Source organism: Oncorhynchus masou, chromosome 13, assembly GCF_036934945.1.
Source record: "Oncorhynchus masou masou isolate Uvic2021 chromosome 13, UVic_Omas_1.1, whole genome shotgun sequence".
NCBI lineage: Eukaryota > Metazoa > Chordata > Actinopteri > Salmoniformes > Salmonidae > Oncorhynchus > Oncorhynchus masou.
In genome coordinates, this window is record NC_088224.1 from 79,002,058 (window position 1) to 79,023,364 (window position 21,307).

At 35.6% G+C, this 21,307-nt stretch overlaps 1 protein-coding gene across 3 annotated transcripts in view; it reads left to right on the plus strand.

The window, feature by feature from the left end:
• LOC135553111 (phosphatidylinositol 4,5-bisphosphate 3-kinase catalytic subunit beta isoform-like) overlaps positions 1-21,307 on the plus strand; it is a 105,930-nt gene that overhangs the window by 11,717 nt on the left and 72,906 nt on the right. The window contains exons 1-2 of one of the 3 annotated variants that reach the window (XM_064985216.1): positions 18,816-19,158; positions 19,267-19,309. The exons of 1 other annotated variant lie outside the window; for it this stretch is intronic. The gene's annotated coding sequence lies outside the window, so the exon portion shown is untranslated. Of the gene's footprint in view, positions 1-18,815; positions 19,310-21,307 lie in introns of those variants that run through there. One more of the 3 variants, XM_064985215.1, reaches the window with a different exon arrangement.

The window sequence follows — 21,307 nt, forward strand, 5'->3', positions numbered from 1 at the left end:
ATTAGCTTAATCTTAAACTTTCTGCAAAACAAGGTTATTGAGTGTGCTCTTCTGAGTAGGCCCCGAAGTGGTCTACATTTCAGTATGGAATCTAGTTAAATCACAACCCTTAAAGCCTTTATCATGAAGTTAAACTTTATTTTTTATTTTTTATGAAGAGCCTCATTCTCAAGCCCGTTCCGTCAAATCTGATTTTCCCAACCTTAGCTTTGAAACAGTCCATTCTAAAAATGCATACCCCTTGACTTATTCCACATTTTGTTGTTACAGCCTGAATTTAAAATTGATTAAATAATTATTTTTTCTCTCACCCATCTACACACAATACCCCCAAATGACGATGTGAAAACATGTTTTTAGAAGTGTTTGCAAATTTATTGAAAATGAAATACAGAAATATCTCATTACATAACTATTCACACCCTCGAGTCAAAAACTTTGTAGAAGCACCTCTGGGGGAAATTACAGCTGTGAGTAATTTTGGTTAAGTCTCTAAGAGCTTTGCACACGTGGATTGTACAATATTTGCGCATTATTATTTTAAATATTCATCAAGCTCTGTCAAGTTGATTGTTGATAATTGGTAGACAGACATTTTCAAGTCTTGCCATAGCTTTTCAAGCCGATTTAAGTCAAAACTGTAACTAGGCCACTCAGGAACATTCAATGTCGTCTTGGTAAGCAACTCCAGTGTAGATTTGGCCTTGTGTTCTAGGTTATTGTCCTGCTGAAAGGGGAATCCATCTCCCTGTGTCTGGTGGAAAGCAGACTGAACAATGTTTTCCTCTAGGATTTTGCCTGTGCTTATTTTTTATTTTTGCAGTATGTCTTAAGTTCCTTGTTTTTTGGGAGGTGGGTAGCCTAGTGGATAGAGCATTGGACTTGTAACCGAAAGGTTGCGAGATTAAATCCCTGAGCTGACAAGGTAAAAATCTGTCCTTCTGAAGAAGGCAGTTAACCCACTCTTCCTAGGCTGTCTTTGAAAATAAGAATATGTTCTTAACTGACTTGCCTAGTTAAAAAGGATTAAAAACAAACAAATTCATATTTACAACAAATGTATCTTCTGTAAAGGTTCCCTTTTTTTACTATGTAATTTAGGTTTGTATTGTGGAGTAACTACAATGTTGTTTATCCATTCTCAGTTCTCATATAGCAAACATTAGAAGCTGTATCTCTTAAAATCACCATTGGCCTCATTGTGAAATCCCTGAGCAGTTTCCTTCCTCTCAGGCAACTGAGTTAGGAAGGACACCTGTATCTTTGTAGTGACTGGGTGTATCGATACACCATCCAATGCCAAATGATTAACTTCACTCTGCTCAAAGGGATATTCAGCATCTGCGTTTTTTGTTGTATTTTTACACATCTACTAATTGGTGCCCTTTTCTAGGCTTTGGAAAATCTCTATGGTCTTTGTGGTTGAATGTGTGAATGTGTGCTTGACTCGATTGAGGGACCTTACAGATAATTGTATGTGTGGGGTACAGAGATGGGGCAGTTATTAAAAAATAACTTTAACCACTAATATTGAACAAGGAATGAGTCCACTTATTACGCGATTTGTTAATCAAATTTGTACTCCTGAACTTATTTAGGCTTGCAATAACAAATGGGTTTCAAAAAGTATTTATTAATCATTGCATAAGATCTGCACTCCTTACAATCCCTCATAATAATAAGTCGTGATCAGTCGTTTAATCCCATCCTTTTTTTACAAGTTTTGCTGCACATTTATAGATGTAGCATCTGTATATTGCGTGTTCAGTTTGGGTTGTAGCCAAATCGGAGATTGGTCCCAACAATCTACGTTTGTGAATCCTTTTCAATAACAGTAACACAATTATACTTTTTTCTTCTTCTTCAAATGCACACATTCACTATAATATATATCTTTACAGATTAAATATTTTTATAATATGTGATGCATTACTGAGGTATATGCGCATGTGTGTATATGTGTGTTTGTCATACTTGAGTAAAAGTAAAAATACCTTAATAAAAAATGACCCAAGTAAAAGTCACCCAGTAAAATACTACTTGAGTAAAAGTCTAAAAGTATTTAGTTTTAAATATACTTACATATAAACATGCCATTGCTCAAATATACTTAAGTGAAAGTAAACATATAAATAATAAAAAATTCCTTATATCAAGCAAACCATAAGGCACAACTTTATTGTTTTAATTTTATTTACGGATAGCCAGGCCATACATAATTTACATCAACGCGTTTGTGTTTAATGAGTTCGCCATGGATACTCTTTTAATAAGTGGCGAATTGGACAATTTTCCTGCATGTCCTGCTAAGCATTCAAAATGTAACGGGTACCTTTGGGTGTCAGGGAAAATGAATGGAGTAAAAAGTACATTATTTTCTTTATGAATGTAGTGAATGAATTTGTTGTCAAAAATATAAACAGTATGGTAAAGTACAGATACCCCCCCCCCAAAAAAAAAAAACGTAATAAGTAGTAGGCCAGTCTGAAGTACTTTACACCACTGGTGTGTGTCGGGGTGAGAGAAATGGAGCCACACGCATGCCTCGCATCCAAAGTTCTAGGTGTATGTCAGTGGGGGTATTATTATTACATGATGAGGTGAAAAGGTTTCGCACACTGTGAGGTTTTGTTTTTGCGTGTCTTTCCATTGAGCGCGCAGTGAATAACCGTGATTGTATCCTTTGTTGTGCTCGCAGAGATGACAGATTATAATCAACAAGACGAATGAGGTCAAATCATTCTCACAGAACACATTTGACCCTCAAGTTCCAGGCGTACCTGAACTCTTGTGTGCGTGCGTCGATCCCTGGCTCGTGAGGTGACAGGCGAGTGCGGCAGCTGCGCACGCTAGGCCAACCCGGACGCCCAAGTCACACACAGGTTGCCGGTTTCCCAATGCTCTCACACAATTGAATTCAAGGCATTCTTGGGAATGTTTGAGATTTAAGCGCAACCGTTTCCATTTGGACGCAGCGCACATCACCCCAAACCCATTGAAAAGGAGAGTGGGGTCACCATTGTTTGGTATACACTAGCTCGAAACAGGAAAATATGCAAAGATTTGATTCGCAGAAAATCCGGCAATTGTTAGGATCTGCGTGAGGTTTTTCCCTCCCTTGCACCAAAAATACTAAAAGTTAATTCGGTCCAAAAGCTTTGTCCTATTTGTAAGACGTTGCACAAGTTTTTTTCTGTGCATGCCTTGGTGGATCTCGAATGTAATCTACTTGTCACACTGATCTACGTGATGTTTTCAGTTACAGTGGATTTTTATCTTAATGAAAACCCCGAGAAACAATAGATTACATGAAATAATTCTCTAATCAACCAACATAGTAATGACAATGTGTTTTGATACACCACGATAGTTTATAAATAGGAAATACACACACGGGTTTGTTGACAGGACCCCTGGCCAAAAGAACACAGAAGTTCGTAAAACGTATATAAACACGTGATAATAAATACGCAGGGTGAGTTGTCATCCACTCAGGGAGAATGGTTGACCGTGTGCCCAGGGTAACATCACGCACCGACCTCTCTCTGCCCCCGCCACAATGGGGCCACCAAAATGGCACCTTGCACAACTGCCAAGGGACAAGGGATCGTTTATAGGCTCTGGCACGCTGTGCGCGTCTCCAAATATGTCTGGCGCTCCAGAAAAGTGGGGTAACAATGTAACGGAATACTTATAGGTGATTAATATATGTGCACTTCATTAATGTTTCCTATATGTCACTTATATAAATAATTGGCATATGGGTTGAAATTGTAGTGCTTCAAATAGTTGCATACCTAGGCCTAGGCTAAATGACCATCTGAAATGCAATGGAATATAGGTTAGTTTAGGATAAATCCATGTATCATCATGTTCAAACTGCCTGCTGAATTACCAGTGGTTTACCTCTGAATGGCGGAACTGGTTGGCCGTTTCTGCAAAGGGAAATGCGATACTCTTTACAACAGCACTTTCTCTTCTCTTGATTATGAGTTCTAAATTGCTTTGTCGGTTTTAAATGGGAATCATTTTTCCATAGTGCCCGTTGATGGAGGCTATTTTTAACCTCTTCCGCTTCTTGTGCTTCGAGAAAACGTCCGGTGAGTTGGCCAGGGTATGCGAACCAGCTCTCCGGGGCCATTTCTCATTTTCACATTTCCAATGATTAACCTGTAAACCTTGGGGGCCATTAAGGCTCAACACTTGCTAAAAATAATTTAATTACATATTTTTGTTGTTTAGTTTCTGGTATCAGTGCTCCCAAGTGGTGGAGTGGTCTAAGGCACTGCATCTCAGTGCTCAAGGTGTCACTACGGACCCTGGTTCAATCCTGGGCTGTATCACATGTATACACAGGCCCCAGCTGTAAAAGAGACATTGGTCTCAGTCTGTGTTCCTTGTTGAAATAAATGTATAATAATAATAATCACAACCAGCTGTGATCAGAAGTCCCATAGGGTGGCACACAGTTGGCCCAGCATCATTTGGGGAGGGTTTGGCTGGGGTAGACTGTCATTGTCAAATGTGTTGTTCTTAACTGACTAGTTGAATAAAGGTTAAAAAACAATTTGTCTATATCCATTTTGATTGGGAAATATTACATTTTAGGCTTGCCTGACGACTCACCCTGAATTTAATTTCACTGCTCTATCGATCCTAGCCTATACACTGTACATGCTGTCTGAAACTGCCATTCTAGAAGTTGCTTGTGTGAATTCCAAATGAGGGGCGTTGAACAAAACAAATTAATCAGCGATTGGATCATCTCAAACAAATCTAACCAATCAGAGTATCAACATTAATAACATGATCATGTAGGCCCGCTCTGGCCCGACCCATTTGTTTCTGGGACCAATCAGAAAGGACAGACTGTGTACGCATTCTAGAAATGTTGGGGAGACTCATCATTGAGAAGAAATGTCAGTTTGCTGGAGCAATGCGGATGGGTTTCTAGGTAAATAATTGGCTACATTGGCTCACTTGGGGTTTTGAATAAGGACAAAACTGACTAAAACAAGCATATCCTTAGATGCCCCTTTGCCATTACCACAACAATTATAATATCTTGACTTTAAATACCATTGTCCTAGAGCTGGGGTGCTGGTCAATGTTTCCAATTCACTCCCTCAGTACCCCTGAAAGAGTCTGTTTCCACATGCCAGTTTATGGCCACATCCATTCTCTAGGGGCACACCCCTGTAAACCATTGCACGTTGCATGGTTCCATTCTGTATTCATTAAATGCTTCATTAAACCTCATTGATACAGGAATTATTTAGAAGAATGACCAACATATCCAGGCTAGAGGTATAGGACCAGGATGTAGTGACATGACACTATACAGGTGACTTAATTAGCTAAGTAAAAATACAATAATGGTTATTATTGCATGTTGATTACAACATGATTTTCATGTTATAATCAGTTGTTATTGGTTAGGTCATTTATTTATGTGCTGTACCCTGAGAAAGGACATTAATGCCTCTCCAGTGAGTCTCTCTCCATTGGCTGTGTATGGGCACAAAACAGGAAGTTTGCCTTGGGCCTGACCCTGGGTCTACGCCTCTCCAATCAACCATAGCCTCGTCACATCCCAGATCACATCACAGTACAATCCAATTTCAGCCCCAGAAACAATATATTCCTTTCAAGCAATTGCATACCTATTTGGCAAGGGCTCACAATTAAACAAATGATTATATTTTGATACCCGTAATTATACGCATTCGCATGAGGTCTCCTTTCAAGTCCAATGTGCTTTTTATTACACGCTTATCTCGCGTTATGAGATTATGCAGCGAGCAGGGTTGGATTGAGTTAGGGTACATTTAATTGAATAAGAGGAGAATAACTCTGTAATAGAAGCATGCTGCAGTCAGCCATACAGCACCCTGGCCCTTCCCTTTGAGCCGCCTTATGTTTACCAAATTTAAGACAATGAGAATGTTATGAGGGGGCTAGGAGGGAGTGCCCCACACCCCTGCCTGCCTATGTAGGCCATATGACACATGACATATGGCACAGCCTGTTCCTGGCTCTGGCCTGCTTCACAGAGCAGAGGGTTTCCTTTGAAAGGCGATTTATTTCATTAGTCATATTCCCAGCTTGGCTCAGAGACTCGGCATGGTTTGGATAGCCTTGTGCGATTTGTTTGTATATAACCACCACTTCATCAACCAACAGGGGTTCGATTGGGGTATTGTATTAAGTGGGTCTGTCCTCAAATTGGTTGCCTTTTTATTATAGTGTTTTAGAGGCATGTATTACATTCCCAACGTAGGCTGCTGTCTCCCATGCTGAAGTTGCCAAGTGACTTGGTAATACTTATTTTATTCATGCATGTATACATATTTCTATTATTACTTACTCTTTTACAAATGTAATAATGAAGGGTAGGGGTAAATTCCATTTAGGTCTCAGCCAATGAGTGAAGCTTACATTCAATTCATGACTCCTGGCCATGAACCAAGCCCAAAAACATATCTGGTGATCTTTAGGATAAAGGTTGATGCACATGACAGGCTGCTATGTACCGCCCTCTTGTGGAATGAAATATTGTATTACAGCTAAAAATGAGAGTGCTTCTTGAAGTTCAGTGATGTGTGAGTGTGCATGTGTGAGTGTGCATGTGTGAGCGTGCATGTGTGAGCGTGCATGTGTGAGCGTGCATGTGTGAGTGTGCATGTGTGAGTGTGCATGTGTGAGTGTGCATGTGTGAGTGTACATGTGCGTGTGTGAGAGAGGGAATGATAGAGAGCGAGAGAGACTGGAGAGGCATTGGAAATGGCAAACCACAAGAGGTTGGTGGCACCTTAATTGGGGAGGACAGGTTTGTGGTTATGGCTGGAGCGGAATTGGTGGAATGGTATCAAATAAAACACATGGTTTCCATGGAAACATTTCCATCCATCAGATAAAAGCTCTTGTAGAAATGTCTCACATATTCCACATGTTTATCAAATCTGGGGTCAGATCAGTTTAGTAATGTTATAGTCAATCAGTGTTATAGGTTAGATCAGTTTAGTAATGTCATAGTCAATCAGTGTTATAGGTCAGATCAGTTTAGTAATGTTATAGGTCAGATCAGTTTAGTAATGTTATAGTCAATCAGTGTTATAGGTCAGATCAGTTTAGTAATGTTATAGTCAATCAGTGTTATAGGTCAGATGTGGTTAGTAATGTCATAGTCAATTAGTGTTATAGGTCAGATTAATTTAGTAATGTTATAGTCAATCAGTGTTATAGGTCAGATCAGTTTAGTAATGTTATAGTCACAATCAGTGTTATAGGTCAGATCAGTTTAGAAATGTTATAGTCACAATCAGTGTTATAGGTCAGATCAGTTTAGTAATGTTATAGTCAATCAGTGTTATAGGTCAGATTAATTTAGTAATGTTATAGTCAATCAGTGTTATAGGTCAGATCAGTTTAGTAATGTTATAGGTCAGATCAGTTTAGTAATGTTATAGTCAATCAGTGTTATAGGTCAGATGTGGTTAGTAATGGTATTTACATTTACATTTACATTTAAGTCATTTAGCAGACGCTCTTATCCAGAGCGACTTACAATCAGTGTTATAGGTCAGATCAGTTTAGTAATGTTATAGTCAATCAGTGTTATAGGTCAGATCAGTTTAGTAATGTCATAGTCAATCAGTGTTATAGGTCAGATCAGTTTAGTAATGTTATAGTCAATCAGTGTTATGTCAGATCAGTTTAGTAATGTTATAGTCAATCAGTGTTATAGGTCAGATCAGTTTAGTAATGTTATAGTCAATCAGTATTAGGTCAGATCAGTTTAGTAATGTTATAGTCAATCAGTGTTATAGGTCAGATCAGTTTAGTAATGTTATAGTCAATCAGTGTTATAGGTCAGATTAATTTAGTAATGTCATAGTCAATTAGTGTTATAGGTCAGATTAATTTAGTAATGTTATAGTCAATCAGTGTTATAGGTCAGATCAGTTTAGTAATGTTATAGGTCAGATCAGTTTAGTAATGTTATAGTCAATCAGTGTTATAGGTCAGATGTGGTTAGTAATGGTATAATCACAATCAATGTTATAGGTCAGATCAGTTTAGTAATGTTATAGTCAATCAGTGTTATAGGTCAGATTAATTTAGTAATGTTATAGTCAATCAGTGTTATAGGTCAGATTAATTTAGTAATGTTATAGTCAATCAGTGTTATAGGTCAGATCAGTTTAGTAATGTCATAGTCACAATCAGTGATTTTGGTCAGATCAGTTTAGTAATGTTATAGTCAATCAGTGTTATAGGTCAGATCAGTTTAGTAATGTTATAGGTCAGATCAGTTTAGTAATGTTATAGTCAATCAGTGTTATAGGTCAGATCAGTTTAGTAATGTTATAGTCAATCAGTGTTATAGGTCAGATCAGTTTAGTAATGTTATAGTCAATCAGTGTTATAGGTCAGATCAGTTTAGTAACGTTATAGTCAATCAGTGTTATAGGTCAGATCAGTTTAGTAATGTTATAGGTCAGATTAGTTTAGTAATGTTATAGTCAATCAGTGTTAAAGGTCAGATCAGTTTAGTAATGTTATAGTCAATCAGTGTTATAGGTCAGATCAGTTTAGTAATGTTATAGGTCAGATCAGTTTAGTAATGTTACAGTCAATCAGTGTTATAGGTCAGATCAGTTTAGTAATGTTATAGGTCAGATCAGTTTAGTAATGTCATAGTCAATCAGTGTTATAGGTCAGATCAGTTTAGTAATGTTATAGGTCAGATCAGTTTAGTAATGTTATAGTCAATCAGTGTTATAGGTCAGATCAGTTTAGTAATGTTATAGTCAATCAGTGTTATAGGTCAGATGTGGTTAGTAATGTCATAGTCAATTAGTGTTATAGGTCAGATTAATTTAGTAATGTTATAGTCAATCAGTGTTATAGGTCAGATCAGTTTAGTAATGTTATAGTCACAATCAGTGTTATAGGTCAGATCAGTTTAGAAATGTTATAGTCACAATCAGTGTTATAGGTCAGATCAGTTTAGTAATGTTATAGTCAATCAGTGTTATAGGTCAGATTAATTTAGTAATGTTATAGTCAATCAGTGTTATAGGTCAGATCAGTTTAGTAATGTTATAGGTCAGATCAGTTTAGTAATGTTATAGTCAATCAGTGTTATAGGTCAGATGTGGTTAGTAATGGTATAGTCACAATCAGTGTTATAGGTCAGATCAGTTTAGTAATGTTATAGTCAATCAGTGTTATAGGTCAGATCAGTTTAGTAATGTCATAGTCAATCAGTGTTATAGGTCAGATCAGTTTAGTAATGTTATAGTCAATCAGTGTTATGTCAGATCAGTTTAGTAATGTTATAGTCAATCAGTGTTATAGGTCAGATCAGTTTAGTAATGTTATAGTCAATCAGTATTAGGTCAGATCAGTTTAGTAATGTTATAGTCAATCAGTGTTATAGGTCAGATCAGTTTAGTAATGTTATAGTCAATCAGTGTTATAGGTCAGATTAATTTAGTAATGTCATAGTCAATTAGTGTTATAGGTCAGATTAATTTAGTAATGTTATAGTCAATCAGTGTTATAGGTCAGATCAGTTTAGTAATGTTATAGGTCAGATCAGTTTAGTAATGTTATAGTCAATCAGTGTTATAGGTCAGATGTGGTTAGTAATGGTATAATCACAATCAATGTTATAGGTCAGATCAGTTTAGTAATGTTATAGTCAATCAGTGTTATAGGTCAGATTAATTTAGTAATGTTATAGTCAATCAGTGTTATAGGTCAGATCAGTTTAGTAATGTTATAGGTCAGATCAGTTTAGTAATGTTATAGTCAATCAGTGTTATAGGTCAGATCAGTTTAGTAATGTTATAGTCAATCAGTGTTATAGGTCAGATCAGTTTAGTAATGTTATAGTCAATCAGTGTTATAGGTCAGATCAGTTTAGTAACGTTATAGTCAATCAGTGTTATAGGTCAGATCAGTTTAGTAATGTTATAGGTCAGATTAGTTTAGTAATGTTATAGTCAATCAGTGTTAAAGGTCAGATCAGTTTAGTAATGTTATAGTCAATCAGTGTTATAGGTCAGATCAGTTTAGTAATGTTATAGGTCAGATCAGTTTAGTAATGTTACAGTCAATCAGTGTTATAGGTCAGATCAGTTTAGTAATGTTATAGGTCAGATCAGTTTAGTAATGTTATAGTCAATCAGTGTTATAGGTCAGATCAGTTTAGTAATGTTATAGTCAATCAGTGTTATAGGTCAGATGTGGTTAGTAATGTCATAGTCAATTAGTGTTATAGGTCAGATTAATTTAGTAATGTTATAGTCAATCAGTGTTATAGGTCAGATCAGTTTAGTAATGTTATAGTCACAATCAGTGTTATAGGTCAGATCAGTTTAGAAATGTTATAGTCACAATCAGTATTATAGGTCAGATCAGTTTAGTAATGTTATAGTCAATCAGTGTTATAGGTCAGATTAATTTAGTAATGTTATAGTCAATCAGTGTTATAGGTCAGATCAGTTTAGTAATGTTATAGGTCAGATCAGTTTAGTAATGTTATAGTCAATCAGTGTTATAGGTCAGATGTGGTTAGTAATGGTATAGTCACAATCAGTGTTATAGGTCAGATCAGTTTAGTAATGTCATAGTCAATCAGTGTTATAGGTCAGATCAGTTTAGTAATGTTATAGTCAATCAGTGTTATGTCAGATCAGTTTAGTAATGTTATAGTCAATCAGTGTTATAGGTCAGATCAGTTTAGTAATGTTATAGTCAATCAGTATTAGGTCAGATCAGTTTAGTAATGTTATAGTCAATCAGTGTTATAGGTCAGATCAGTTTAGTAATGTTATAGTCAATCAGTGTTATAGGTCAGATTAATTTAGTAATGTCATAGTCAATTAGTGTTATAGGTCAGATTAATTTAGTAATGTTATAGTCAATCAGTGTTATAGGTCAGATGTGGTTAGTAATGGTATAATCACAATCAATGTTATAGGTCAGATCAGTTTAGTAATGTTATAGTCAATCAGTGTTATAGGTCAGATGTGGTTAGTAATGGTATAATCACAATCAATGTTATAGGTCAGATCAGTTTAGTAATGTTATAGTCAATCAGTGTTATAGGTCAGATCAGTTTAGTAATGTTATAGTCAATCAGTGTTATAGGTCAGATCAGTTTAGTAATGTTATAGTCAATCAGTGTTATAGGTCAGATCAGTTTAGTAACGTTATAGTCAATCAGTGTTATAGGTCAGATCAGTTTAGTAATGTTATAGGTCAGATTAGTTTAGTAATGTTATAGTCAATCAGTGTTATAGGTCAGATCAGTTTAGTAATGTTATAGTCAATCAGTGTTATAGGTCAGATCAGTTTAGTAATGTTATAGTCAATCAGTGTTATAGGTCAGATCAGTTTAGTAATGTTATAGTCAATCAGTGTTATAGGTCAGATCAGTTTAGTAACGTTATAGTCAATCAGTGTTATAGGTCAGATCAGTTTAGTAATGTTATAGGTCAGATTAGTTTAGTAATGTTATAGTCAATCAGTGTTAAAGGTCAGATCAGTTTAGTAATGTTATAGTCAATCAGTGTTATAGGTCAGATCAGTTTAGTAATGTTATAGGTCAGATCAGTTTAGTAATGTTACAGTCAATCAGTGTTATAGGTCAGATCAGTTTAGTAATGTTATAGGTCAGATTAGTTTAGTAATGTTATAGTCAATCAGTGTTAAAGGTCAGATCAGTTTAGTAATGTTATAGGTCAGATTAGTTTAGTAATGTTATAGTCAATCAGTGTTATAGGTCAGATCAGTTTAGTAATGTTATAGTCAATCAGTGTTATAGGTCAGATCAGTTTAGTAATGTTATAGTCAATCAGTGTTATAGGTCAGATCAGTTTAGTAATGTTATAGTCAATCAGTGTTATAGGTCAGATCAGTTTAGTAACGTTATAGTCAATCAGTGTTATAGGTCAGATCAGTTTAGTAATGTTATAGGTCAGATTAGTTTAGTAATGTTATAGTCAATCAGTGTTAAAGGTCAGATCAGTTTAGTAATGTTATAGTCAATCAGTGTTATAGGTCAGATCAGTTTAGTAATGTTATAGGTCAGATCAGTTTAGTAATGTTACAGTCAATCAGTGTTATAGGTCAGATCAGTTTAGTAATGTTATAGGTCAGATTAGTTTAGTAATGTTATAGTCAATCAGTGTTAAAGGTCAGATCAGTTTAGTAATGTTATAGTCAATCAGTGTTATAGGTCAGATCAGTTTAGTAATGTTATAGTCACAATCAGTGTTATAGGTCAGATCAGTTTAGTAACGTTATAGTCAATCAGTGTTATAGGTCAGATCAGTTTAGTAATGTTATAGGTCAGATTAGTTTAGTAATGTTATAGTCAATCAGTGTTAAAGGTCAGATCAGTTTAGTAATGTTATAGTCAATCAGTGTTATAGGTCAGATCAGTTTAGTAATGTTATAGTCAATCAGTGTTATAGGTCAGATCAGTTTAGTAACGTTATAGTCAATCAGTGTTATAGGTCAGATCAGTTTAGTAATGTTATAGGTCAGATTAGTTTAGTAATGTTATAGTCAATCAGTGTTAAAGGTCAGATCAGTTTAGTAATGTTATAGTCAATCAGTGTTATAGGTCAGATCAGTTTAGTAATGTTATAGGTCAGATCAGTTTAGTAATGTTACAGTCAATCAGTGTTATAGGTCAGATCAGTTTAGTAATGTTATAGGTCAGATCAGTTTAGTAATGTTATAGTCAATCAGTGTTATAGGTCAGATCAGTTTAGTAATGTTATAGTCAATCAGTGTTATAGGTCAGATGTGGTTAGTAATGTCATAGTCAATTAGTGTTATAGGTCAGATTAATTTAGTAATGTTATAGTCAATCAGTGTTATAGGTCAGATCAGTTTAGTAATGTTATAGTCACAATCAGTGTTATAGGTCAGATCAGTTTAGAAATGTTATAGTCACAATCAGTGTTATAGGTCAGATCAGTTTAGTAATGTTATAGTCAATCAGTGTTATAGGTCAGATTAATTTAGTAATGTTATAGTCAATCAGTGTTATAGGTCAGATCAGTTTAGTAATGTTATAGGTCAGATCAGTTTAGTAATGTTATAGTCAATCAGTGTTATAGGTCAGATGTGGTTAGTAATGGTATAGTCACAATCAGTGTTATAGGTCAGATCAGTTTAGTAATGTCATAGTCAATCAGTGTTATAGGTCAGATCAGTTTAGTAATGTTATAGTCAATCAGTGTTATGTCAGATCAGTTTAGTAATGTTATAGTCAATCAGTGTTATAGGTCAGATCAGTTTAGTAATGTTATAGTCAATCAGTATTAGGTCAGATCAGTTTAGTAATGTTATAGTCAATCAGTGTTATAGGTCAGATCAGTTTAGTAATGTTATAGTCAATCAGTGTTATAGGTCAGATTAATTTAGTAATGTCATAGTCAATTAGTGTTATAGGTCAGATTAATTTAGTAATGTTATAGTCAATCAGTGTTATAGGTCAGATGTGGTTAGTAATGGTATAATCACAATCAATGTTATAGGTCAGATCAGTTTAGTAATGTTATAGTCAATCAGTGTTATAGGTCAGATGTGGTTAGTAATGGTATAATCACAATCAATGTTATAGGTCAGATCAGTTTAGTAATGTTATAGTCAATCAGTGTTATAGGTCAGATTAATTTAGTAATGTTATAGTCAATCAGTGTTATAGGTCAGATCAGTTTAGTAATGTCATAGTCACAATCAGTGATTTTGGTCAGATCAGTTTAGTAATGTTATAGTCAATCAGTGTTATAGGTCAGATCAGTTTAGTAATGTTATAGTCAATCAGTGTTATAGGTCAGATCAGTTTAGTAATGTTATAGTCAATCAGTGTTATAGGTCAGATCAGTTTAGTAATGTTATAGTCAATCAGTGTTATAGGTCAGATCAGTTTAGTAACGTTATAGTCAATCAGTGTTATAGGTCAGATCAGTTTAGTAATGTTATAGGTCAGATTAGTTTAGTAATGTTATAGTCAATCAGTGTTATAGGTCAGATCAGTTTAGTAATGTTATAGTCAATCAGTGTTATAGGTCAGATCAGTTTAGTAATGTTATAGTCAATCAGTGTTATAGGTCAGATCAGTTTAGTAATGTTATAGTCAATCAGTGTTATAGGTCAGATCAGTTTAGTAACGTTATAGTCAATCAGTGTTATAGGTCAGATCAGTTTAGTAATGTTATAGGTCAGATTAGTTTAGTAATGTTATAGTCAATCAGTGTTAAAGGTCAGATCAGTTTAGTAATGTTATAGTCAATCAGTGTTATAGGTCAGATCAGTTTAGTAATGTTATAGGTCAGATCAGTTTAGTAATGTTACAGTCAATCAGTGTTATAGGTCAGATCAGTTTAGTAATGTTATAGGTCAGATTAGTTTAGTAATGTTATAGTCAATCAGTGTTAAAGGTCAGATCAGTTTAGTAATGTTATAGGTCAGATTAGTTTAGTAATGTTATAGTCAATCAGTGTTATAGGTCAGATCAGTTTAGTAATGTTATAGTCAATCAGTGTTATAGGTCAGATCAGTTTAGTAATGTTATAGTCAATCAGTGTTATAGGTCAGATCAGTTTAGTAATGTTATAGTCAATCAGTGTTATAGGTCAGATCAGTTTAGTAACGTTATAGTCAATCAGTGTTATAGGTCAGATCAGTTTAGTAATGTTATAGGTCAGATTAGTTTAGTAATGTTATAGTCAATCAGTGTTAAAGGTCAGATCAGTTTAGTAATGTTATAGTCAATCAGTGTTATAGGTCAGATCAGTTTAGTAATGTTATAGGTCAGATCAGTTTAGTAATGTTACAGTCAATCAGTGTTATAGGTCAGATCAGTTTAGTAATGTTATAGGTCAGATTAGTTTAGTAATGTTATAGTCAATCAGTGTTAAAGGTCAGATCAGTTTAGTAATGTTATAGTCAATCAGTGTTATAGGTCAGATCAGTTTAGTAATGTTATAGTCACAATCAGTGTTATAGGTCAGATCAGTTTAGTAACGTTATAGTCAATCAGTGTTATAGGTCAGATCAGTTTAGTAATGTTATAGGTCAGATTAGTTTAGTAATGTTATAGTCAATCAGTGTTAAAGGTCAGATCAGTTTAGTAATGTTATAGTCAATCAGTGTTATAGGTCAGATCAGTTTAGTAATGTTATAGGTCAGATCAGTTTAGTAATGTTACAGTCAATCAGTGTTATAGGTCAGATCAGTTTAGTAATGTTATAGGTCAGATCAGTTTAGTAATGTTATAGTCAATCAGTGTTATAGGTCAGATCAGTTTAGTAATGTTATAGTCAATCAGTGTTATAGGTCAGATGTGGTTAGTAATGTCATAGTCAATTAGTGTTATAGGTCAGATTAATTTAGTAATGTTATAGTCAATCAGTGTTATAGGTCAGATCAGTTTAGTAATGTTATAGTCACAATCAGTGTTATAGGTCAGATCAGTTTAGAAATGTTATAGTCACAATCAGTGTTATAGGTCAGATCAGTTTAGTAATGTTATAGTCAATCAGTGTTATAGGTCAGATTAATTTAGTAATGTTTTAGTCAATCAGTGTTATAGGTCAGATCAGTTTAGTAATGTTATAGGTCAGATCAGTTTAGTAATGTTATAGTCAATCAGTGTTATAGGTCAGATGTGGTTAGTAATGGTATAGTCACAATCAGTGTTATAGGTCAGATCAGTTTAGTAATGTTATAGTCAATCAGTGTTATAGGTCAGATCAGTTTAGTAATGTCATAGTCAATCAGTGTTATAGGTCAGATCAGTTTAGTAATGTTATAGTCAATCAGTGTTATGTCAGATCAGTTTAGTAATGTTATAGTCAATCAGTGTTATAGGTCAGATCAGTTTAGTAATGTTATAGTCAATCAGTATTAGGTCAGATCAGTTTAGTAATGTTATAGTCAATCAGTGTTATAGGTCAGATCAGTTTAGTAATGTTATAGTCAATCAGTGTTATAGGTCAGATTAATTTAGTAATGTCATAGTCAATTAGTGTTATAGGTCAGATTAATTTAGTAATGTTATAGTCAATCAGTGTTATAGGTCAGATGTGGTTAGTAATGGTATAATCACAATCAATGTTATAGGTCAGATCAGTTTAGTAATGTTATAGTCAATCAGTGTTATAGGTCAGATGTGGTTAGTAATGGTATAATCACAATCAATGTTATAGGTCAGATCAGTTTAGTAATGTTATAGTCAATCAGTGTTATAGGTCAGATTAATTTAGTAATGTTATAGTCAATCAGTGTTATAGGTCAGATCAGTTTAGTAATGTCATAGTCACAATCAGTGATTTTGGTCAGATCAGTTTAGTAATGTTATAGTCAATCAGTGTTATAGGTCAGATCAGTTTAGTAATGTTATAGGTCAGATCAGTTTAGTAATGTTATAGTCAATCAGTGTTATAGGTCAGATCAGTTTAGTAATGTTATAGTCAATCAGTGTTATAGGTCAGATCAGTTTAGTAATGTTATAGTCAATCAGTGTTATAGGTCAGATCAGTTTAGTAACGTTATAGTCAATCAGTGTTATAGGTCAGATCAGTTTAGTAATGTTATAGGTCAGATTAGTTTAGTAATGTTATAGTCAATCAGTGTTAAAGGTCAGATCAGTTTAGTAATGTTATAGTCAATCAGTGTTATAGGTCAGATCAGTTTAGTAATGTTATAGGTCAGATCAGTTTAGTAATGTTACAGTCAATCAGTGTTATAGGTCAGATCAGTTTAGTAATGTTATAGGTCAGATTAGTTTAGTAATGTTATAGTCAATCAGTGTTAAAGGTCAGATCAGTTTAGTAATGTTATAGTCAATCAGTGTTATAGGTCAGATCAGTTTAGTAATGTTATAGTCACAATCAGTGTTATAGGTCAGATTAATTTAGTAATGTTATAGTCAATCAGTGTTATAGGTCAGATCAGTTTAGTAATGTTATAGGTCAGATCAGTTTAGTAATGTTATAGTCAATCAGTGTTATAGGTCAGATGTGGTTAGTAATGGTATAGTCACAATCAGTGTTATAGGTCAGATCAGTTTAGTAATGTTATAGTCAATCAGTGTTAGGTCAGATCAGTTTAGTAATGTTATAGTCAATCAGTGTTATGTCAGATCAGTTTAGTAATGTTATAGTCAATCAGTGTTATAGGTCAGATCAGTTTAGTAATGTTATAGTCAATCAGTGTTATAGGTCAGATGTGGTTAGTAATGTTATAGTCAATCAGTGTTATAGGTCAGATCAGTTTAGTAATGTTATAGTCAAGCAGTGTTAAGGGTAAGATGTGGTTTGTAATGTTATAGTCACAATCAGTGTTATAGGTCAGGTCAGTTTAGTAATGTTATAGGTCAGGTCAGTTTAGTAATGTTATAGGTCAGATCAGTTTAGTAATGTTAGAGTCAATCAGTGTAAAAGGTGAGATAAGTTTAGTAATGTTAGAGTCACAATCAGTGCTATAGGTCAGATCAGTTTAGTAATGTTAGAGTCACAATCAGTGTTTTAGGTCAGATCAGTTTAGTAATTTATAGGTCAGATCAGTTTAGTAATGTCATAGTCACAATCAGTGTTTTAGGTCAGATCAGTTTGGTAATGTCATAGTCACAATCAGTGTTATAGGTCAGATCAGTTTAGTAATGTTATAGTCAATCAGTGTTATAGGTCAGATCAGTTTAGTAATGTTATAGTCAATCAGTGCTATAGGTCAGATGTGGTTAGTAATGTTGTCATCACCCACACATTTCACCCTATACCCCATACAGTGCACTGGTTTTGGTCATCTCTGGCACACTATTGGTCAGTTCTGAGACAGCCAGTCCATCATCATTCTGATTCACCAGAAGTTTCCTAAACTCACTCATGGGGTGTGTTCAGTATGACTGTGTGCAACATTGAAATCAACGAAAAGGATGCTGAACGACCAGTTGAAAATCGTTGTGAGGTTGGTGGCCCAGTGGGCGATTACTGTCTGGGGTTTGGTGAGTTTTGCTATTTAAGATGGTCACACCAATATTAAATGATGCGATACCTCGAAGCAAACGTACCTCAAAGGCTGTTGAAGAACGGTGCATACTTTTTGGGGGAAACGTGTCGTTCAGTACAAACTGTCACATAACGTAGCAAACGTGAATTCAAACTGAACTCACAACTGTTCTCTGTCAAGGATGATACATGTCCTCATTTATATAAACAGGTCACCAGGAGGCGACACAGCTCTTTCATTAATGGTTACATTTCTCCCTGCAGCAACACTGGACTGCTGTATCAGACCAAATACATACTTTTTTCTGCGTTTTGTCACTGTGCTTTTCAAAATGATAAATCAGAGACAACACCACCACTTGACAACGGGTCAACTTGCTGCCCTTTCAATTGATGAGGCAACTCATCTCGACTCGTGTTGCATGGTGCAGGCATTATAAAATTAGGAATAACTAAAATACCTCTGGTTTATCCTTACTCTATGAGACGGTTTAGATCAAAACCATGATGAACAATGTAGCCTAGTTTAATGTGAACCATTAGCCTGGGGGGGCAACATGTTGGTTATGCATTCACAGTAGGCTTAGCTATAGATGAATGCACTGCCTTTACTGTTTTTGACATACAAAATAAGGCATAGTGTACCTATTTGTTTTTAACACCGCCTCACAACCAGGCAGGCACTGACTGTCAGAGAAAACCCAGTATAACGACTGCCTCAAGTCAACACGCGACCCCCTCACCAAAAGAATGCATCGGGGATAATCGACGCGCTTTTGGCAACGTTGGAATGAATGTTTCAACTGGCAAATTCAACTCGCGTTTCTTTTCTTTCATCTCAATTAGTTGGAGAGGTTTCAGAACTGTGTGTTTCCGGGTGAAATCTCGGCCCCGAAGTTTCATGCCGAAGATATGAAGATAGGGGAAGCAAAGCCGGCTGAGTACTAGGCGACTGCAAGTACAGTGTAGGCTACGCAGGGAGGGGAGAGACCGAACGGGAGGGATAGAATACAAAAGGGAACAGCACCCGAACTGTGCGTGGTTTACCTTCTGAAAAACAGGAAGCCAACGCCGATCAGCCCACCTGACCGCATTGTCCTGCGAGGAGAAGACAGAGGTTTCTCACGGCTCATCTTGTCACGCATATTTTATAGCCTAAATATCGTTATTGTGGATTCAGTCGAGAGAGAAAAACTACTTTTAACTATACCTATTTCCTCACTAGGACGGTCGATATTCTCCTATTCCCAACAGGAGTGTAACTCAAGGTAAGTCCCTGGCACACTTCCGTCGCTATCTCGAATTAGTAGGCTAACCTACATGGAGTCAGTGAGTACGTCGACCGAGGTGGACTTGAACTGCTACGTTGTATCTACACCTCACGCAGATAGATGGTTGTTTGAATTTATCGGCTACAGTTCCACTTTTGTCGTGTTGTGAAAATATTAGTTAATTAATTTTGTCAAACAATAGGCAATGTTTCGAAACGAGTTTCATGATTGGTTTGCTCTTAGAGCACCCACGGATACATTCTGCCTTATCCCTAGGGTTATCATCCGTAAGTATCGTCCACACCTAGGACCATGTGAACTACAAACCCTCCGAGTCATGTAGACTATGCCAAATATCCTCAGATTGTAATCGTTTTTAAATATGGGCCTTTGAAAGCAGCGATATGTTTTGGTCTCACAACTATGATGCAATGTATTTAAGATGTCGTTTTTGAAATTTATTTGGTGATTTGCCATTAATGATAACTCGGGTTTGACGCACTCGTTTAGCCCTCTGCACCCGGTGTAGTTTACTCCTGGTGTATTCCGCTGCTGCAGTTCCCCTCATTTTTTATCTCAGGCTATACAAAACTCTAGGCTACGGATGACACGATGGGGACTACACTTGGTACCATTGCTATTCTTTGCTGTTGGTTATGTCAGGATTTATTTGGTATGTTCTCTATGTCAAACTGAAGGGGATGTTGCAGGAACATTGACAGAGTGGTAAAATAGGGCACGTCACATCGACGTTTGCCCCACTGTAGTTTATATTTAAACTCAGACGTGACGTTGTGTAGAACCGGGAAGTTTTTGGAGAGGACGGGTAGAATTGAGCGGTTAACTCGTTTCAGGAAAATTAATGAATAGCACACTGTTTGTCATTTTCGCCAGGCCTATGCTTTTTGCTCCACTTTGTCTGCTTGTAAGCCTGCCTACACTTGGATAGGCTAACTCCGAGCACACTTGGTGACAAACAACATATGCCTAGGACAATGATTCCAAAGGGGCTATGTCTTTGAGACCTTGATACAGTTATTGCCAAGCCAATGTGATGGCACACCTTACCTGACCTTAGATATATTTGTGAATTAAGTGACACAATTGTAGATGTACTTTAAAGTATATTTGATAAATTCTAATGCTCATGCAAGTTTGAGCATGTATCTCTCAGATTCTCTCAAAGCTGCAATATAACATTTGGGGCAAAGACCAAACTCACAGAATTGTAAGTTATAGATCAGTTATTCTCATTGAAAGTAAGTCTAAGAAGTGGTAACTTTGTTATGTGCGCTATTCTTCCCGGTCTTAACTGTAATTTCTGCACTTTCTTTCTGTTTTGTACAGCTGAAAATACATTATTTTTGGTTATGGAAAATATATTTCAGAGGTTTAGATGGTACAATGATTCTCTAAGATAAGACAATGGAAATTACACCTGTTAGAACTCAGACATTTTTTTTATTTTTATTTTTTATTTTTTATTTCACCTTTATTTAACCAGGTAGGCTAGTTGAGAACAAGTTCTCATTTACAACTGCGACCTGGCCAAGAGAAAGCATAGCAGTGTGAACAGACAACACAGAGTTACACATGGAGTAAACAATTAACAAGTCAATAACACAGTAGAAAAAAAGGGGAGTCTATATACAATGTGTGCAAAAGGCATGAGGAGGTAGGCGAATAATTACAATATTGCAGATTAACACTGGATTGATAAATGATCATGTACAGGTAGAGATATTGGTGTGCAAAAGAGCAGAAAAGTAAATAAATAAAAACTGTGGGGATGAGGTAGGTGAAAATGGGTGGGCTATTTACCAATAGATTATGTACAGCTGCAGCGATCGGTTAGCTGCTCAGATAGCTGATGTTTGAAGTTGTTTCTCTCTCTTTACCATCTCACTCCAACACACACACACAATCCCCATTCCTCTATTATTGTCTAAATTATAATTTGATTCAGACGTGTGTGTTTACAGCAGCCTGGCGACA